Here is a 15,021-nt window from a genome sequence, read left to right on the forward strand (position 1 = left end):
CCTCACTTAGAGAAGAGGAAATTCTTGGTTAATGTCTGTAAATAATTCCTCCAAATTTTTAACAAGCTCTCAAGGTCCCCACTTACCTGGGTTACCCTCAAACTCAGGTGCACGAGTGAAACCCCTAGACTTCCTGTTCTCCTCCGACCCCACATTCATCAGCTTCACGTTCTCTCCAGCCCCTCTCCAGAGGCCACATCAAGGTCCGATCCTTTTCAAGGAGCCTTGATTTCTTTGCCTTCTGGTTCTCTGGAGCCCTACTTCCTTCGCTACTTTATTTCAAGCTCAGCTTCTGTAATTAGCACCTTCCCTTTATACCGTAAAATTGAACATGACTCTCCTTTACACCATGTAATCAATACAGCTTCTCTGAAACACATGTCCCTAATTTTAATCTCTATTCCAGTCCCTTCTCCCTTTCTTATTCCAATCTCCAAAAGGGTAGTTTTCTCTCCCAGACTCACTGTCTTGCACATTCAGATTTCAGTTCAGTCCCACCACTCTACGGATGTTTTTCTGAGATGACTACTAACCTTTTTATTACTTAATTCAATCAACATTTAGGTCTTTATCTTATCTGTTGCTTCTCTATCCTTTGATCTCTTCTCCCCACCCCCATGTCTTGTCCTTCTCTGCCTTCTCTTCCACCTCCCTATGCCCACAGATACAACATTAGTAAAATCCATATTCCCCAATGCATCTGACAAAAGATAAGGCAAAAAGGAGGAATAAAGAACAATGGCGCATTTATTCAGAAGAGAGTTAATTAACCCTGATAGTCTTTACATTACTGAATCAAACTAAGTTTCAAGCAGGCTTGAACTATGTTTTATTATTTTATTTTATTTTTTTCCCTGTCATTCAGGGAGCAGTTGGAAAACAGGAGGAAGGCTCACGAAGAATATTAGAGAAAAGTGAAAAGGAATTATAAGCAATATTTCTTTTGCATATCTAAATATCCAAGATTCAAGATAAATAATGTAAAGTTGAATCCTGCTACATATACATACCAGTTTTCTTAAAATGAGTAATATAACATTTACGTTGTTCTGAGTTTTAATTATTTTTACACCTAAAATCTTGGAGAACTTTTATCAAGAACTGTGAAGTAGGGCTGAGATTGTATTTATCCTATTTGAAACTAACCAACTAGCCTGCTACAACTTCACGTATTCTCGACTCATGTCATGGAGACATGAGACTTGTGGGTCGGAGTCAAAGAACTCTCTTACTCATATTAATAGCAGTACCTGAAATATCAGTTTGAATCACTTACTAAATCCCAGTTCCCACAGAACAACACAATGAGGGCCAATGAGGGCCAGATGATGCTGGTACATACAATAGAGTGTGTTAGAAGAGAGGAAGACCAGAGAGATGCATCCTGACTCTTTCATAATGGGTAGTAAGCATACTTGAACTTGCCCCTCAAGGAGACATTATTTTATTATACTAATCTATAAATAGTTCTCTTTGCTCCCGAAGGAGACATGTCTATCTTCCAAGACTGCTCTCTGTACAAATACCCATGAAAAGATAATTTGGAATAAAAGCACTCAATACCCCTGTAAATAAAAAAAACACAGAAATAGAAGAGATGCATGGAGAATTATCTCCCAGAAACTATTGACATTAGTATCAATAGGTCAGTATTAGTATCTTAGCCCATATATACCTACCTTATTCTTTCTAACAGGTGCATAACATTCCTTTGTATATAGCCACAATAATTTAGCTATTCTTTATTGGTGAGCATGCAGCTGTTTTTATATAAACAATGTTGTCATAAGTATTCTTCCTTACATATGTATGTAAATATTCTTACATACATATTCTTACATAAGTATGTAAGTATTCATATATCATAAGTATTTTTCCTTACATATGCATCTTTGTGCAAAAGTATGAATAGATCAGTAGGATAAATTATTAAGTGGAGTTTACAGATGAAAGACTATTGCATATCACTGAAATGTTAATGTATATAGACATATTTGTCTCAAAACATTATTAAATACATTCTCATTAACAATGCATGAGGCTAGGGGCTCCTGGGTGGCTCAGTTGTTAAGCGTCTACCTTTGGCTCAGGTCATGGTCCCAGGGTCCTGGGATCGAGTCCTGCATCAGGCTCCCTGCTTGGCGGGGAGCCTACTTCTCCCTCTCCTGCTTTCCCTGCTTGTGTTCCCTCTCTCGCTGTGCCTCTGTCAAATAAATAAATAGGGTCTTAAAAAAAAAATGTGTAAGGATACCCTTGCCAACATATAACAGAATATTATCAAATAACCCGTGTCAATCAGAGTATTCAAAATTATAGTAGATATTTTTTATGACATCTGTCAACTGCAGATGAGTTCAATTTCTTTTGATTGGTTTACAAATAATTTTTTATAAACAAAATCTTTTTATTTTGGAGAGAGGGACTAAACACACTAAGTTTAAAGGTTAATTTAGGATAAGTTCACAGATACACACTAATGCATAATATAAACAGAATGTCAATTTCAACTAATTAACTATTATATTTCTCTTACTACTTACCAGCATAAATTTTTTTTCAGGTGGTTATTTGGTCTTGTTTTGTTTTAAACATATATGATCTGAAATTAATGATGGTAAAGGAAAAATAATTGTTTTTTCTTACATTTAGTTATTTTTTTCATCAAGGCTTTAAAATCTGTATCACGGAGATTATTTTGTTTTACACTATAAGATCCTTTTGTGTACATCTAAAGAAATGTTAAAGGGAGAACTTACCTGCTTCAGTTATATTTAATATGGAATGAACAAAAAAAGAACACAAATTAAGCTTTTACTTTAAAAAAGAAGTTGTAAAATAAAAATTCTTAGGAAAGAATAATGAAGGACCCACTTAAGATGAAAACAGGAATTAATAAATTAAAAAGCAGTCACACAAAAAGTGAGCTCATTAAAGCTAGCAAAAAGGCAAACCCATTAGTTACCATGATAATTATAAAAATATGGAAAGTAGATATTCACAAAATACATAAGGAAAAAGGAAAAACTAGCAACAAATTCTGAGAAAAGGTAGATCACCAGATAAGTACATAAAAGATACATAAATAGATATGTTATACATATGAAAATTCTGACAGTATTAGTCTTGGTAGTCTAAAGTTTTGGGTTATTTTCATTTTTTTGCAAAGTTTTCAAGAGAGATTTTTAAAATTTATAATCAGTAAGGTCTTGTTTTGTGTTTTATTTGATCTAGATTGATTTTTATGTTGAAATTATAGAGAACACCTAACTCTATATTATTTCAGAATACATTTTCTTCCAAATTTTTATACAATTATTCTTACATCACTTGCTGGCATCTTCAGTAAAATACTGAGTAGAACTATGTTGTGAACATCCTCATCTCATTCCTGATAGTGAGCAGTTTTCTGTCTTTTTTTTTTTTAAGATTTTATTTATTTATTTGACAGAGAGAAATCACAAGTAGACAGAGAGGCAGGCAGAGAGAGAGAGAGGGAAGCAGGCTCCCTGCTGAGCAGAGAGCCCGATGCGGGACTCGATCCCAGGACCCTGAGATCATGACCTGAGCCGAAGGCATCGGCTTAACCCACTGAGCCACCCAGGCACCCCTTCTGTCTTTTTTTAATCCGATTAATAGACCATATGTTTCCAGACATTGATAGACTCAACTGAATTTGCAATCTTTCTGGAAAAATCATTGTTCATTACATTTTTTTAAACTATGCTAATTCTGTAGTTAATATATGCATTTTCATGCATAACATATTTCTCTTTATTTTTGTTGCTTTACTAAACAGTAATTTTGGTTATGCTTGTTATTTTCCATTTTGTTTCTTTTGTTATTAGTTTACCTGTTTGATTTTTTGTTTTTCTTTAAGTGTGCAGTAAGACTGTCTAGTTTTCAAAACTTAATTTTGATTTTCTTTATTCTGTCTAGTATTTTTATTTTCTAATTGATTAACATTTACTTCTTTGAGTTTATTGTTCTTTTTCTTACTTTGATTTTAGGCCCTTAAAATGTTTAGATTTTTTCCGCTTTGGCTATGTGAACTGTTCTGTTATGCAGTATCATAAACACCAAAGGGTATAAGACCCACATACAGTTTTACATCTACCAATGAAATGAAAGACTTCGTACCCACCATCCAGATAGTGAAGAATCAGTTCACAGTGAGTACCGAAGCCCTTATATTCTGCCCAGCTGCACTAACTACCTTGAATTTTGTTTGATTTCCTTCCTTTTCTTTATTTTTTAAACTATTTTATTTATTTGAGGGAGAGGGAGCACAGAGGAAGGTGCTCCCTGCCAGCCTCTGCTTTAACTCTTCAGACTCCACGCTGAACAGAGAACCTGAGATCATGACCTGAGCAAAGGCAGATGCCCAACCTCAACTGAGCCACCCAGGTGCCCCTCCTTGCTTACCTTTATAATTTTATTTCATTCATATGCATGTATAAACAATAGCTTAATTCAAATATTTTCTAATTTTTATAAAAGAATCATAAGAATCATACTATAGCAACTGTCATTCAATATTATGGGTTATTTCATAACATACCTTTTTACTCAATATGATGTTTTTAAGAGGCATCCACTTTGTCAATGCAGCTGTATTTAACTCAATTTGACTTAATATGTCACTGCATGATTACTTTTTAAAATTAATCTTTCATATGCTGCTGGACTTCGGGTTTGTTTCCAGTGGTTGTCAATACCAATCATGTGACTATAAGCAGATGAAATACTTGAAATTTTTAACAACTAGGAGTAACCCATCAGGATACAGGCAAACCCAGAGGCTCCCTGCCAGCCTCTGCTTTAACTCTTCAGTTACTGGATAACAGACACATCCCAGATCTCAGAAAGTCCTGGGGTAAGGCTTGCAAGGGACAAATAGGCAGAGGACCTTAGGAAACTTGGAGCCACATCTTTTCACCAACGGCTGGGGAATATTAATAATGGTTATAATCTAAACGGCACAGACCAGCTGAATATCATCAAGGCTGTAAACATTCAAGAGCAAACTGCAGAATTCCTCTGCTTTGATTTATTTTTCCCTATACTATTACATAACTAGAACTTCGGCTCAGTGAGAACCAAGAAAGTTTTATCTTGTTCACTACTGTATCTATATGCCTAGAAAAGGTGCTTATTAAAGATTCTTATCTATTCTTTGACAGAAATTTTTTCTCTGGTAGTATCTCCAAGAAATGCTATGAGTATACATTCCCCTATATCTTGCCTGTTTGAAAATATCTGTCTTGTATACTTATCTGAACAATGTTTGTTACATGTACACGCCTGAACAGGCTGATTTTTGTTTACTTGTTTGTATTTAGCCCGATTCTCCCTCAGGATTCTTTAATCTTTCAACTCAATAACTTTACAACATTATATTTTACTGTGGGTTGATCCATATTTTTTTTGGGACACGTTGTTCCCTTACTACAGATTAAAGTGCACACCCATAGTTTCAACAAAGTACTCCTGAGTTATATCGTTGAAAAGCATCCTATTCCGTGTTTTTTCTCTTCCATAGGTACACCAATTACGGCTATGCTAGGTCTCCTGTTACCCTTCTTCATATACTATTTTCTCTCTAATATTAGTATAACACTTGGTTATTTTTCATTGTTTTCTTAATTTTCTTTGTACCTGATTGGTCTGAGAAGCATCTACACTTTTTTCTCCACATTCCTTCCTGTGAGCTTTTCTTCTTCCTATATCCCCCACATACACACACCCTCAGTGCATTTACTTTGTCAGAGGCAGCAGGGCAGGAAGCTTGAAGTCACAAACTCTGTACTGCTGGTGTACAAGCCCCCACTCAATTACTATTGTGTGAACTTGAGCAACTTATTTAATCTTTATGTGTATCTCAGAATATTTAGCTGTAAAATGTGAACAAAAACAATATTTGCCTTAGAGGGCTTTTACACGGAGTAAAACAGATGACAGCTGTGAAGTGCTGAAGACAGTGCCTGTCGCATCATAAAACACTATATAAACATTTGTCAAATCCTTAAAAAAAATTCTCTATTTTATTGTAATTTTATCCTTAAGTACCTGCATCTCTCCTTTGACTTCTTGTTGCCTAAAAGTGATATATCCATTAGCTGCATATAAAGAAATCTTTCTTCTTAATTTCACAACATGAACAATTATTCACATTTATTATAAGCTCCGTAGTACGAATGTCTTTCAGGTGTTGATTTATTATTAGTTGTGTTTGTTATGTCCACGTTCTGTATTTATTTCCTGTATTTTTTTCAGAGTTCATATGCTAAATTCTTAATTACTATCCATCACTGAAGGAAAGAGATTTTTCCTAGAATAATTATTTGTGAAAAGATAATGCAGAAAGGCACCAGATAAGTAAACGTTTCTATGAATATTGTTTAGTACATATGTGTAAATATTTTATTATTAATTTCTAAAGGTAAATTTGATGAACTAAATGTTACATGAATGTGTAAGTTGAATAGGTATGGCCATAAAGTTTTCTGCCAATTTTTGTTTCTGCCAACAATTGTAAGTGAGTACTTCTTTTTTTTTTTTAAGATTTTTTTTTATTTGACAGAGATTACAAGTAGGCAGAGAGGCAGGCAGAGAGAGAGGAAGGGAAGCAGGCTCCCCGCTGAGCAGAGCCCGATGCGGGGCTTGATCCCAGGTCCTGGGATCACTACCTGAGCCAAAGGCAGAGGCTTTAACCCACTGAGCCACCCACGCACCCCAATAAGTCAGTACTTCTTGCCTTGCATTGTGTACGCTTTCCTTCTGCTTGACAAGCTCCCCAGCTTGCAACTGGGAAAGGAACAGTTTCCAGGCTCCCATAATACCATGCGTATATCTATTACTTCACTAGCCCATAATTATCTCCTTACATGGCTCTCTCCCCACTAAACAATTATCTTCTTTAGGACTAGGACTCTGTCTATCATCTTAATTTTATATCTTTAGTTCCTATCCAATTTTATGGCATATAGTAATTGCCCCTAAATAATGTTTGACAAGGGGTACCTGGATGGCTCAGTAGGTTAAGCCTATGACTTTGGCTCAGGTCATGATCTCAGAGTCCTGGGATCGAACCCCGCATCGGGCTCTCTGCTCAGTGGGGAGCCTGCTTCCCCCTCTCTCTGCCTGCCCCTCTGCCGACTTGTGATCTCTCTATGTCAAATAAATAAAGAAAATCCTTTAAAAAAATGCTTGACAAATACATAAATGGGGAAGGTTGCATAAAATTACTGTCCAGGTTTGCAACACTTGTCAATAGAAGTAGAATATGAATCCAGTTTTCCCCCTACAAATCATGTAACTATAACTTTCCTCAGTTATATCAATATAAATTAAAGGACTCGAGTCTAGGTCAAAAACCTGCTTCACATACTTGAAAGCATAATTATCCTTCAAATGACTCTTGCAAATAACCCTTATTCATTTGAACACTGATAAAATTACGGTATATGGTTTGCATAGATATTAATAATTCACTTCAATTCATATGAGATTTTAAAGCATGGTTCAAATATAGTTTCTGTCTCTGTAACCAAAGTTTGACATGGAATTAATAAACCCTTATGAAAGTGTTGCATAATTCTTTTTTTGATTAAGCTCCAACTAACCAACTATAGATAATTATGAATAAAACTCAACTGCTCCTCATGCAAACAATCTTATAGAATCTCTTACTTCTTTTTCAAATGAAGATATAGACTACATTTAGAGACCACTCTAAGGTAAAATGCCTGGAGTTGATTATACTAATTTAATAGTTTGTGCTCCAAAGGACAATTTTGATTCTCTCAGGAAGGAGAAAAAGACTACTGTTTTATATGAAAAATACATATGTTTTAAAATCAATAGTCTTGTCTAACTAGAATCATGGAATCAACCTTGAATCTAGAAATTCAGTGAGATTATCACATTACTGCATGCTGAATGAAATAAATTGCCCAGCTGTCAACATTAATTCTTCCATTTCAACTTAATTTTTGCCAAAGTCACACCATAGCAACCACATCCCCATTTTGTCACATACTGTTAGTCCTAATGGCTCAACTCGAAGCTTTTCCTTGAAATGTCACATAACTCTAAAGATTAAGCTATATATATAATTATTTTAATCTAATATAGTTCTATCCCTTAAGATACATATTCTATTTTAAATATTGCCTAAGTTACTTGGCCAAAATTTGTTTCAGTTCTTATTGTTCTTTTCAAATAAAGAGATAGAACAGCCTGGAAAGCCAATCCCTGACTTCCAAAACGTGCTTTCCAGCAGTTAGAGCTGATATAATTTTTCTGTAGTCAGGGCGGTTTATGGTCAATTTGACTAGAATATTATGAATGTCACATATTTCAGGAGACTGATCATGGAATGCAACAAGGAGATACGATTTTAACAGTCATCTTTATATGCTCACCATCCCAGTAATATGCGGAATCACAGTAGGGAGAAAAACACTAGATGCTAAAACAGGTTTAGGAAGTAATGTGCTGGAAATCTAGATTATGTTCATCGTAGAAAAAAAATCCACCTTCATAAGTGATGAGATAAAGAAAGTTTTATATATGAAAAGTTTGAATGCCATTGGTTTCTTAAATATGCACAAATATCATTTGTCCTAAGCAATTTTTAGGGAACTCTTAACATGAGATTACAATAAGTTAATGTGACCAGAAGTCATCCTCTGTGTTTAAGAAGATTTTGCTAGTGAATGACCATATAGGAAAATAATAGAGGGTTTATATCAATTTATTTAGAAATATTCATGAGGCAGAAAAGGTAAAAAAAAAAAAAAGGGTAAGAAAGGAGAACACTAACTTTCACTGAGTACCTATTATATACCAGGCCCTATAACAGGTCCTTCCCATTCATTGACACAATGAATTATTTACAACCTTGTGAACTGAGAGGAAGAATGCTAACATGTAGACTCCGGGAAATCAACTGGCTTTTCTCAAATCATACAGTTTGATTCAAACCCAATATCCATGATCTTATCTTTTCTACCACACTTCTTTCCTTCAACAATCACTCTCAATTTTACCTCTTTCTAGCATAACTTTCAGGAATGTACATACTCCATGACCAGTTACTTTAAAATTATGTCTGTTTAGAAATTGTGTTATATAATCTTACCTTGATTGCTCTGCTAGAGAAAAAGGATGTCTTTTTGTGTATTTTCTTTACTGGAAACTGCATGGTTCTAGAAGTTCAAAAAAAATATGCAACCTTGTACTAGTAATAATCCTGACATTAGGGAAGGAAGGGCAGTTAATATTGATCTTACAGGAAATACGGCTTTAACTTCCGATTATTTGCTTAGGCTGAATCTTTCTAAATTTAGGATCACCAACCTTCCCCAGATATCCACACTTAAGAACAAGGTAATAAACTGAAGGCCAAATGCAAAATCTGTATCAAGAACCTAAAATACAGAACTAATAAGAAAAACACACTTTGGAAACTCTATCCCAACACAAAGTAAGCCTACTGTCAATGTCTGATTTATAGCTCCTAAAAGTCATATGAGTTCATTCAGGTTGAACTTTAAAAGCCTGATTTTGAAGAAGGGCTTTGAATTGGGAAATCTCACAAGGAAAATGTTTTTGTAATTTTCTCTACTTCGGTTTTGAAAAATGAAATTGTCTTTAGAGAGTTTAGAACATGTTTTGTTTTTATTCTTGTTTGTGTTGTGTTTATTCTTGCTTGCTCTTATTTGTGAAGATTATGACAATTTTGTCAATTTCCTTTCCATTCTGGATAGATCTCAGGTGCTCAGGAGAGCTGTCAAATTATTCTTAAGGAATGAGTCTAGACCCAGATAATGTTTAGTTTCCACAGAGACATGCTCTGAGTTAGCCTAGATTCCAGCAAGTGAAGGAAGTTAAGGAAAATGTCTCTAGTCATGATTTTCATGGCAGTTTATGGATCTTTGGAAAGAGTCTAAAAGTTCAAACTAAATTAATTTGAACAGGATGGATGTCTTTTAAAATTTGACTACTAAAACTTTTGATAATTAAAATTAATATCATTTTAATTATAGTCAATTTTAGATTGATTCTTGTAATTTTAGGCATTTGTTTTATGATGATGGTATTCAGCTCTGGCTTAAACTCAACTGAATGTTGGTATTAATATACAGTCAGTGAGAATATGGTACCTCAATTATGTATTGTTAATACTGCTTCTAAAAGGAATTTTTTATTTTCTATTCCAAATTGTCCTATGTTACCTTAATTATATATCTTCAAATAACCACGTAATAAAAATTGGGCCTAATGTTAGGAGTTAAGACCTAATATTTCTAGACTTCCACTGATAACTATAATCATCCTTTTGATAGTGAAACACTATTATTTAGATTCATTACTTTGATCGATCTTTCTACTTTATAAAAACAGCATTACAGAAAACAAAACATTTTGCAAGGTAACAGTTTGAAACTGTTTTTACATCAATATGTTCTCACTTAATAACTTCATATTCAGGGAGAAATTTCATATGTTCAAGTACTTTCCTTTCCTCTTCCTAATCTTAAGTGCCAGGAATGGAAAAGGACTTTCTAAGGAGCTACACTACTTCGAAAATCTACAACAGGGATGCCGTTTGTAATCTATAGCACTGCCAATTTAGAGAGAAGGAAAGATTAATATGCATTCAGCCTAAAATATACTGACACTGAATTCCAAAAATATACATAAGGATATACTTGGAATCCATTAAAATATAGCTAAGCATCTATTAAGCAGAACAATTGTGAACTTGATGATTTTTAATTTGACATGAATAAACACACCACTTGTCAGATAACATGAATATTTACTCTGTATGTTCTTAAAATAGAAATTAGCTTCTTAGATAAGTAGAGAATTACTGCAAATGATTTTTGTGCTTAGTTACCTTTTGTTTTTAAAAATGCACTTGGGGTGCCTGGGTGGCTCAGTGGGTTAAAGCCTCTGCCTTTGGCTCAGGTCATGATCCCAGGGTCCTGGGATAGAGCCCTGTATCGGGCTCTCTGCTCAGCGGGGAGCCTGCTTCCCCCTCTCTCTCTGCCTGACTCTCTGCCTAGTTGTGATCTCTGTCAAATAAATAAATAAAATCTTTTTTAAAAAATGCACTTAATGGTATCCAAACCATTTTTTAAGAAGTTAACATGTCTTCAAATAAATAACTTACTTCCAGGAGTTAATTTGAAAACACTAGTTCTTTAAGTGGAGGTGTATAACTTATTTTCAAATGTATACTTTGTCTTTAATCTTTCAGAGCAATTTAAAAAGTATAAAACCTTCAAGAAAAGTCAAAACACTAACAAAGTGCCTAAATTACTTAATAGATAAGGTACATATTCAGCAAAACTACAAAGTAATTGGGTACTGCAGACAAAAACAATCCCTCTTTTTCAGTACACATCACCCTTCCAATTTTGTGAAAACCCACCCAATGAGCTTGACTTTGCATAATTTTGATGGGTAATTTTTATTCTTTTCAGTCTACTGCTTTAAAACAGCACAGTATCTGTTAACTAGACTTACTGGGGTGATAATTTTGTAATACATACATATAATGAATCATTATGTTTTACACTTGAAACTGATATGTTATATGCCAATTGTATCTCAATAAAACTTAAAAAGCAACATAATATCTACCCAAAGAAAATAGGAGGACCTGGATAAATACTCAACAACTGAATAAGTGAATGAATAGTAATGATTATGAAAGCTAACATTGAAGTTTAAGCTACAAGAAGGAATTTTAGTCTAGCAGTGAAGTGGCAGAAATATCAAGCCCTGACATTTTACCATGTTAGCAATTATTTATGTTTCCTAAACTCTTACTTTTTAATTGTGTGAAGTAACATTAAAGAGCTCCAATTTAAACAAACTAGTATAAGTTTTTTCTTAATTAACAATTGAATCTAAAAATATAGTTCAGATACTTCAGTTGAATTTAATGACCTTGGCCATTGTTTAAATTTATCCTATTTGCCTCCCAAAGTCTTGAAACTCAACAGAATTTTCCTGTAATACAATCTTTCTAGAATGGATTGGGACTCTTCTAGTTGTTCCAACATCAATCTTTCTAGAATGGATCGGGACTCTTCTAGTTGTTCCAACACTGAAAACAAACAAACAAACAAAACAACAACAACAACAACAAAAAGAACAAAAGAAAGAAGAAAAAGAAATCTTCAGGGTGCTTCCAAACATCTGACTTTACTTTTCTTAGTCGTTATTTTGACATGGGCTCAGACACAACCAAATACCAACATATATGTGGCTTGCCCTTCAAGAACTTGGAGTAGATGATTGGTCAAAGAAGAGCTCACTGGGAACTATTGCTGCTCACATACATGTTCCAGATATGTGTTTTTAGGTCACAAACTACCTTAATGAGTCAAAATCTCATCAGTATATTCCACAGACTCATGCCTAATTTCTGAAGAGTTGTTCAACAGCATTTGTGAAATCATGCAGCTCATGAATATTCACCATGTATGCTGAGTTACAGATTAGCTGAAATTTAGAGAATAAATTAATCTCCATGCTTGTGTTAAATTATTTGTAAACTGGGAGCTACATATGAAATTATCAAACATACACAAATAATTTTAAATGAAATATTAAAAATACCAAGATGTGAAATAAAAATAATATTAATTTCTATTACAAGGAAAAGGTCCTCAGAGTATACACAGTATAAATAAACTTTCCTTTCAGTTCTGGTTTTGGAGGTTCTCCCATCAAAAGGAAAGGTCCTGGAAGGAAGGAAATAGTAGCAAAAACAATCTTAGGGGAGAACCTATCTAAATGAAACCCTGTGTGAAAACAAGGAGAAGAAAGATAACCCTGATATGCTGAATTCCATTATGCTTGGAAAGTAATTCCAAAAAGCAGGAAGATAATTACTAATATCACTGAAATTACTCTTTAAGAATAGTCTGCAAAAAAATAAATGACATTTGATTCTCTAACAATACAATGTCTAAATATATAGCCATTATATATCATACTCTTTTCCTTTGAACTTCATTTAGTCATATTTCTACACTAAGTCTTAATATAGCAATAAGACTTGTCCAACATAAGTAACTATAAATTTAAATCTCACCATCTGTCAATTTTCCTTCCTGTTACTTTGGTTGTCGTAGGTTCATTCTTTTTCAGATTACTCAAGAAGTATTACTGAGAACAAATTTTTGCTCATATAGAACAGTCTGTTCTCATATAGAACAGTCTGTTCCTTTGATATCAGAAAGTCAGTTTTGTTGGGTATAAAATTACTGCCAGCCATGCTCTTTCCTTGATTATCTTAACTATATTAATTTATTCTCTTCTAGAATAAAACAGAGCTGTCAAAATTCTGATAATAATCATATTTTCATTTACTTACCTCACTTTTTTTTCCTAGATGCCCAAAGAATTTTCTTTTTCTTCAGCATTTCAGTAGTTATATTAAAACATATCTTGGTCTTCATTGATTTGAGTGAAAAATCTCAGATACTTGGTATGTTCTTTCTATATATATTTTAATTAGCAATAATTGCACCTCAGATAAACCTCATCGGCTACAATACTGCCACTGAACAAAGCTTCCATATATATTTTAAATCTTTTTCTTTCTTTTGTCCACTGCAGAAACTTTTCCTTGAATTACACTTTTCAGAATCTGTTCTGTCCCTTGTTTTCATTTTCTTCTTTAGGGGTTCCTATTATCAATATTTTAGAACTTCTTTACCTTTCTTCAGTATTTGTCACTTCCCCTCAAATTATTTTTATCTCTTTCTTCATTTCTTTCCCAATTTCAAAATGTTCCTACTTTTGGCCTCAGGTTTCTCTTAGGACATTATCCATGTGTTTACTTGCTTTTGTAGTTCTACCAGTTAAGTCTTCATTTCTGAAGTATTGGTTTTTTTGTTTTTTATTTCTATTTTCTCCTGTATCTTAGCACATAACTCTGAGCTTCCTACTTCTGTTTTATGAAATTATGTTTTGCATTACTGTCTTAATGTCTTAGTCTTGACATACAAAGTTACAATTTCAATCTCTTCCATTTGACCTGTTCTTAATTACATCTAGGGATGTTATTTGTCTCCTTATTTTCCTTTGTTCTGCAATATCTTACTATAAGATTTGGCCTCGATTTTTATAGAAAATTACTTTTCCTATAACTTTTAAGTTCAGAATATCTTTGTTACTTTCACAGAGATCCAGCTTCTGTTTTTTACTTTTTTCTTTTTTTTAAAGATTTTTATTTATTTATTTGACAGAGAGAGCACACAAGCTGGAGGGAACATTAAGCAGAGAGAGAGAGAAGCAGGCTCTCTTGTCAGGGTGCCTGACATGATGAGACTCGGTCCTAGCACCCTGGCATTATGACCCAAGCCAAAGGCAGACATTTAACTAACTGAACCAACCAGGTGACCCTGTTGTTTCCATTTGAAAAACTACATAAGGGTACCTGGGTGGCTCAGTCAGTTAAGCATCTGATTTTGGCTCAGGTCATGATCTCAGGGTCCTGGGATGGAGCATCACGTTGGACTCCCTGCTCAGTAAAGAGTCAGCTTCTCCCTCTCTCTTTGCCCCATTCCCCCAATTGTGATCTCTCTTGCAAATAAATAAAATCTTCTAAAAAGTAAAAATTAAAATTAAAAACTTAAAAGAAACTACTTAACAATATCAGAGAATGTTCATGGTATAAATTTAGTATCTGAAAAAGAAACAATTTATTTCTAAGCAAACCATGGGTCAAATGAAAAATCACAAAGAAACTGGAAATATTTGAAGCAAAATAATGGTAACAAAACAAAATAAAATTCTAAAATCAATGATATACTGAAGATTTCTCTTAGGAAACTAGGAAGAGTGAAAAGTAGCACAGATAAATTAATAAGTATAAGAGCTAAAAATAAATAAAATTTTTAAAAACCAACTATAGAGAAAATCAGTGAAACCAGAAGCTAGTTTTTTGGAAAGATCAATGGAATTGTCTGATAAACAACATACACACTTAAA

The 15,021-nt window shown here is 33.8% G+C and overlaps 1 protein-coding gene and 1 pseudogene across 1 annotated transcript in view; both read right to left on the reverse strand.

The window, feature by feature from the left end:
* ITGBL1 (integrin subunit beta like 1) overlaps nucleotides 1-15,021 on the reverse strand; it is a 213,252-nt gene that overhangs the window by 139,363 nt on the left and 58,868 nt on the right. The gene's annotated exons all lie outside the window — the stretch shown is intronic.
* LOC123392416 lies at nucleotides 13,488-13,600 on the reverse strand (annotated as a pseudogene).

This window comes from Mustela putorius, unplaced genomic scaffold, assembly GCF_011764305.1.
Source record: "Mustela putorius furo isolate JIRA1106 unplaced genomic scaffold, ASM1176430v1.1 tig00000551_pilon_pilon_pilon, whole genome shotgun sequence".
NCBI classification, from domain to species: Eukaryota; Metazoa; Chordata; class Mammalia; order Carnivora; family Mustelidae; genus Mustela; species Mustela putorius.